The sequence below is a fragment of the Tenrec ecaudatus genome, chromosome 9 (genome assembly GCF_050624435.1).
Source record: "Tenrec ecaudatus isolate mTenEca1 chromosome 9, mTenEca1.hap1, whole genome shotgun sequence".
NCBI lineage: Eukaryota > Metazoa > Chordata > Mammalia > Afrosoricida > Tenrecidae > Tenrec > Tenrec ecaudatus.
This window is the reverse complement of record NC_134538.1, coordinates 66,286,073-66,292,728: the sequence shown is the minus strand read 5'-3', so window position 1 is coordinate 66,292,728 and position 6,656 is coordinate 66,286,073.

Below are 6,656 nucleotides of genomic sequence, written 5' to 3'. Positions count from 1 at the left end.
ATCAAGAACATCATTCATGAAAAAAAGGAAAATGTCATGAAAAATACAGGGAGAAAGAAAAGATCCAATTGGATGTCAAAAGAGACTCTGAAATTTGCTCTTAATCATAGAGAAGCTAAAGCAAATGGAAGAAATGATGAACTCAGAGTTGAATAGAACGTTTCAAAGAACAGCTCAAGGTGACAAAGCCAAATATTATAATTGTGAAAAGATCTAGATTTAAAATACCAGAAGGGAAAAAATACATTCTGAATATCTTAAAATGAAAGAAATCAAGAAAAATTCAAGCCTCAAGTTGCAATCATGAAAGATTCTATGGGCAAAATATTGAATGATGCAGGAAGTACCAAAATATTAAGTGATGGAAAGAATACACAGTCACTGTACAAAAAGGGGGAAAAAACCCTAAAACTAGTGGAAATCCCACTATTTCAAGAGGCACCATTGTGAGCAAGAACCAGTGGTGCTAATATGTTCAAGCTACAATGAAAGCATATGCCCCAAATGAGGGATCTACAATCAAGGCTCATGGAATCAGCAGTCAGTAGACCACAGGTAATCTGCACTGGGTAAATCTGCAGCACAAGACCTCTTTAGAGTACTGCAAAGAAAGGATGCTACTTTGAGGACTAATGTGCGCCTGACCCCAGCCTTGGCATGTGCAATTGACACATATACACATGAAGATTGGACATTGAATAATGAAGACAGGCAAAGAATGGATGCATTTGAATTGTGGTACTGGAGAATATTAAAAATACCATCACAACACATCTACAAATATGCTGATATCATTGATGTATGGACTGTTATAAGTGCTGTAGGAGCCGCCAATAACATGATTAAAGGAAAAAAAAATACCATCGACCGCTAAAAGGACAAATTGGTCTGATTTGGAAGTACAGCCTGAGGGCGCCTTAGAGGCAAGGATGGGGAGATTTCATCTTACATACTTTGGGCATATTTCATCTTACATTCTTTGGGCATGTTCTCAGGAGAGCTCAGTCCCTGGAGAAGGAAATCATATTTTGTAAAGGAGGAAAATAAGGAAGTAGGAGGACCTTCAAGGAGATGAATTGACCCCCTGGCTGCAAAAATGGGCTCCAGCACAGGAATAATTGGGAAGATGGCCAGAATGTGGTAGTGTTTTGTTCTGTTGTGCATAGGGTCCTGTGGGTCAGAACCGACCTGGTGTGTGTGTGTGTGTGTGTGTGTGTGTGTGTGTGTGTGTGTGTGTGTGAATTACCTGTGAGAATTATTTTAACTTCTTCTACCTATTTTTCCACTGATAGATATTGGAATTGAATTGATAGAGACTAGGAATTTGGGTTATTAAGGACACCTGAGTGTTTGTGCTGCAGCTAGTCTTTGGAGCCGACACAAAGAATTATTGGCCTCAGATGAGTCTGTGGTAGCTTGGTGTGGTTTTTTTGTCTGCCTTCTGAGAGAAAGATCATAAAGAACAGGAAATCCCATCTAGGGGATAAGTGGTTGAGATACAGAGCAAAATAAAATCATCCAAAAAGGGAAAATAATATTAAAATAGAAAGGTGATGTTGACAACATCAAAAATATCACTGCATCACACTTGCCTATGGTTAAGAATATTGTCAAGTGTTTCCTTCTCCAAAAATATTTGAAACTTTCAGTGTTTCCACTGTACTTTATATTGACAAACTGCTGGTATCAAATTCTGTGATGTGTAATAGATTGATAACCCAATAAAACACATTAGCCATAAGACATTTAATTCTGTTTAGCTGTGTGTTTAGTGGCATGTTGTATTAGGCAAATCTGCTGCACAAGCCCTGTTCAGTGTTATAGAACAAAGACATCTCTTAGAGAAGCAAAGCGACCCTGATCCAAGTCATGGCATTATGCACGGACAAATAATAAAGGCGCTTGCAGAAGAGGTGGTGTGTTTGACTTATAGCGCTGGTGATAGATCTTGAAAGCACCCTGAACTATCAGAACAAGAAAATCTGTCGTGGAGGAAGTACAACCAGCATGCTCCAGATGAGCAAGGATGGTGAAATGTCACTTACTTTGAGTATGTTTTCTCAGGAGAAACCAATCCTTTGGGAAAGACATCGTGCTTGGTAAAGGGGAGGGACGGTGAAAACGACTGTCAACAAGATGGATCGGCAGAGTGGCTGCTCAAACATGACAAATGTGAGGATGGTGCAGGGCTCGCCCAGGTCTCGCTTTGTTGTTCATAAGGTTGCTGTGAGTTCGAGTCCATTTGATGGCGCCAAACAACGATGACAACACGTTGTGCTGAAAGCCTTTGAGTTAGAATATATTGACATGGTCCAACTTCTTTTTCTGAATCAATTTATTCGAATGAAAAAAGTGAGTGAGTGAGTTTGTATATGAAAGAGAAAGATGGGTTATGAGGTGCATATATCCCAGCAAGATCTCTGTGGGCAAGAGAATTCAGGGAACAAAAGAAAGAAAGAAAAAGTGCGCGGGGGGGGGGGGGCAGATTTAGAGGGAAGTTTGTTACTTCTGATGGGCACAATCTTTTTTTTTTTTTCCTGAGTCAAACCAGCAAGTAGTTAAAGCAGATTCAGAACCTTGAGAAAACAGGGTTCACAATGGAGTGCTGGACCCAGCACACAACCTTCGATGGGGTTGGAGGGGTTGAGCTGCCCACCTCTAGCCCCTCCGAAGCCAAGCTAATGAGGATTAATTGGGCTTCCTGGTAATTGGGTCCTCGGACACGCTGACCTTTTCATTTACTTCGCATTTAACATGAGCTCTTGGCTCCCCTGGTTGGAGCTTACACAGTGGTACATTTACAGCAGTGGCCCACAGTCTTCTGCGTGTCCATCCATCCTTCTTTGCTTCTTTTCTTCCTTCCTTCCTTCCGTCTGCCCTTCTTTCTGGTCTTTTGAGGAAGGCAGAGTGGCCTCCGCATGGAGTTGTTCTGCCAACGGAAGGCAAACATTTCTTGTTGACCGGCCTTCTCTGTAGGGGTGCTGAGGGGCATCACTTAATGAGGCTTCAGCCTCTGAAATAGATTTGAAAATCTGAATAACATAAGTAGGCTCCTCTCAGTGCTCCAGCTGTCCGGCTCCAAACCCTCTCAGCATGGGCTCCCCCCTACCCTCTTAGGGTAGCCAACAAGCTGGAAAGTAGGCACTTGTGCCTTTGGGGCAATGCCCTGGCCTCTGGCCCTGGGTGGCGTTCTTTCTTGAAACAAACTCCTTGCTGGGCTATCTCAATTCATGACCAGTAGAGGGCTGAAGTACTCCATTTACAAAGCTCCTGACAACTGCACATTCAATCTGGACCTCTGAAGGCCTGACAGTCCTTAAATTGTGCAAATGGCCAAAGTGCTCAATTCAAATTTACCCAGAGATGCTGCAGAAGAAAGGTCTGGTAGTCAACTCCTAAAATAAATGGCATTGAGAACCAGTTCTGTTCTGACACACATGAGGGAGCCATGAGTCAGAATGGACTTGCAAACAACTGGGTTTTGGGGGTTTTTATGTGTCTTAAGATCTCTGTTTTTCTATGGTTAAGTTGAGGAGGTCACTTTAATCATCTCATGCTAGTGAGCATAGTTGATAGTGTTCTGTGATCCACCGAAGAAAAAATAACTGGTTTGTCCACTGGTGCTTTAACCTGCCCATTCAGGGGGTTGTTAGGCACCATCAAGTCAGTTCCAACCCATAGCAACCCTATTCAAAACTGAATGAATCCTTGCCTGGCCTTTCATTAACCTCACCATTATCCCTCTGTGGGAGACCATTGTCGCAGCCACTGTGTCAATCCATCTCCTTGAGGATCTTCCTCTTTCCCTGCTCACCTACTCTACCAAGCATGATGTCCTTCTCCAGCGACTGGTCTCTCCTGACGTCATCCTTGCCTCTAAGGGCACTCTGGCCGCACTTCTGAAACAGATTGGTTTGTCCTTTTTACTGTCACTATTCTTTGCCAGCACCACAATTCAAATGTTCCCTTCTTCTTCAGTCTTGTGTATTCAATGTCCAACTGTCACATGCATATGAAACAAGTGAAAATGCCAAGGCTTGGGTCAGGTACGCCTTAGCCCTCAAAGTAGCAACCTTACTTTGCCATCCTCTAAAGATGTCTTGTGCTGCAGATTTTTACCCAATGCAATGTGTCTTTTGATCTCTGCACTGCTGCCTCCATGAGCACTGATTGCAGATCCCAGCAAGACAAAGTCCTTGACAACGTCAACCCCTTCTCCGTCCATCATGATGTCACCTATTTTAGTCCAATGTCAAGGATTTGGGTCTTTTTTATCTTGAGTTGTAATCCGTCCTGAAGGCTGCCATCTTTGATCTTCATCAGCAAGTGCTCCACGTCCTCCTCACTGTCAGCAGGCAGGCTTGTATCATCTGCGTATCACAGGTTATCAGTAAGCCTTCCTCTAATCTAGATACAGCATTCTTCCTCACGCAACCCAGCTTTTCTGGTTATTTGCTCAGCACACAGATCGAACAACTATGATGACAAAACACAGCCCTGTCACACACCTTCCCTGATTTTAATCTATGCAGTACTTTCCTTGTTCCTTTCACACACTGTCTCCTGAGCCATTGACACAATGAAGAGTTCTGGAATACTCATTCTTCCCAAGGCCATCCATCATCCGTTATGATCCACACAGTCGAATGCCTTGGCAGAATCAATAAAACACAAGGAAACATCTTTGTGGTTTTCTCCATGACAGATGCAGTGCCAACCCCCATTGCACATCCTCTTCTAAACCAGGCCTGAACCCCCAGGAGTTGCCAGTCAATGAACAACTACAACCACATTTCATGAGGGTCAGCAAAATCTTACTTGCATGAGATATCAATGATAGTGTTATATAATTTGAGCATTCTATTGAATCCTCTCTCTTTAGTACAAATATGCCTGTATCTCTATCATTCTTCTAGAACTGAAGGAACTCCTGGGATATGTCTGTTCTGAAATAAAATACATAATGCTTTGTGGGAATGGTGCATACAGTAGCCTCATTCTTTCCAAGAAGCCTATAGTTCACCAATATATATTTTAATCTCTGTGCTTAATAAACTTATATTTTCATTGTATTATCATCTAAATAAATCACTACTTCATCAAATCAGCAGTTTTTGAAGGTTTATAAATGTAGAGCAGGATTACTTTTAGTGAGCCAATTTACATTCTAAAATATTAAAATTTAATTCATATTATTTTAAATAGTTGGATAATTATGCAGGTGATATGCTCATGTGTCAAAGTTATGTTCTAGCCCCTGGCTTCCTTCTGGTTCTGCATATGACATGGTCATGGCTCTGAGTCACTCCCATGGTCCCTTGTCCCCAACAGCCATCAGATTAACAATGAGTCATCTCTGAAGACTCAAATCTGACCACTTCCTCTTTGAACTTTTGACTTCAGCTAATGCAGCTCCTGGTACTTCATGCCCACAAGGTTCCACCCAGTCTTCTCTCATGTTCCCGGCAACAAGTAAGTGAATGTCGTTGTTTAAAAATTCATTTACTCTTGAGACAGAAAGATCCTTCAGGGCGAAAACAGGTCTCTGTCATGTTCGTGGTGACATTCTCAGCACCACTCTCATAGGTATTAAAAAATGCGTGAGGAATGAATGAATGAATGAATAAGTATGTGGGTGAACAGCTCATTGGTCCAACTCTATTAGGATACACACACTTACGAATATACAAATACACATGCACGCAGAGAGATAGAGAATCCTGGTGGCACGGCGGTTAGGTGGTCAACTGGTAGAGGAGTTAAGGAGCTGTGATATGATGTAGAACTCCTGTGGAAAAGAGCAAGCCACTGGAAGGCTCTCTGTAGGAATAAAGAAATATAGTGGGAGGCAACATGACAGTAGGGAAAATAACATTTGGCAGTTTGAACCTACCCAGTACACCATGGAAGGAAGACATGGCATGGCGATCTCCTTCCACAAAGAGTACATCATTGGAAACCCTATACTGCAGTTCTATCTGTCTTACAGACTCACTATGGATCAGAATTGCCTCAACGTCATGGGGTATGATTTGATTTATATTGATACAATGCATCCGCCCCTCACTTATTGACCTGGTTACGTTCCAAAGACCAGGAAATTAAGTGAAAAATGAGGGATGACCACAGCAGATCATAAAAAGGAGAATGATTACTTCAATACAAAACTGTCACATTACATCATTATGTAGCTGCTACATATTGTTGCAAGATGGTCAAATTCTACCATGACTGCCAAATAACCTTGCCACATAACTGCCGAACCACTGAGAATCATGGTGCAGACATATTGACAGATAACCTTAACCCTCACTGCCGGTACTACTCTTGCCTTGCATATCCATGATCATTTAAGAAAGACAAATGTAAACAAGACACAAAATAGATAGTAGATTTTTTTCACTATGTTTGTAAATTGAAAGGACAGTTAACCAGATAGTATATAAATGCCAAGTAGGGAAGATGTATTAGCAGTGTACTTGGTGCATAGAAAGTTCATGAAAAAATGATTCACTAAAAATTTGAATTATCATTCATTTTCCTGTCTTCATCAAGGAAGATATTTAGTTTAATATAGCATGTGCTTAATCTGTTAGTGTTTTAAAGGGGACATTACTGCCAGGCCTGCAACTTCTTTATGATTTCAAGCTTCCTGA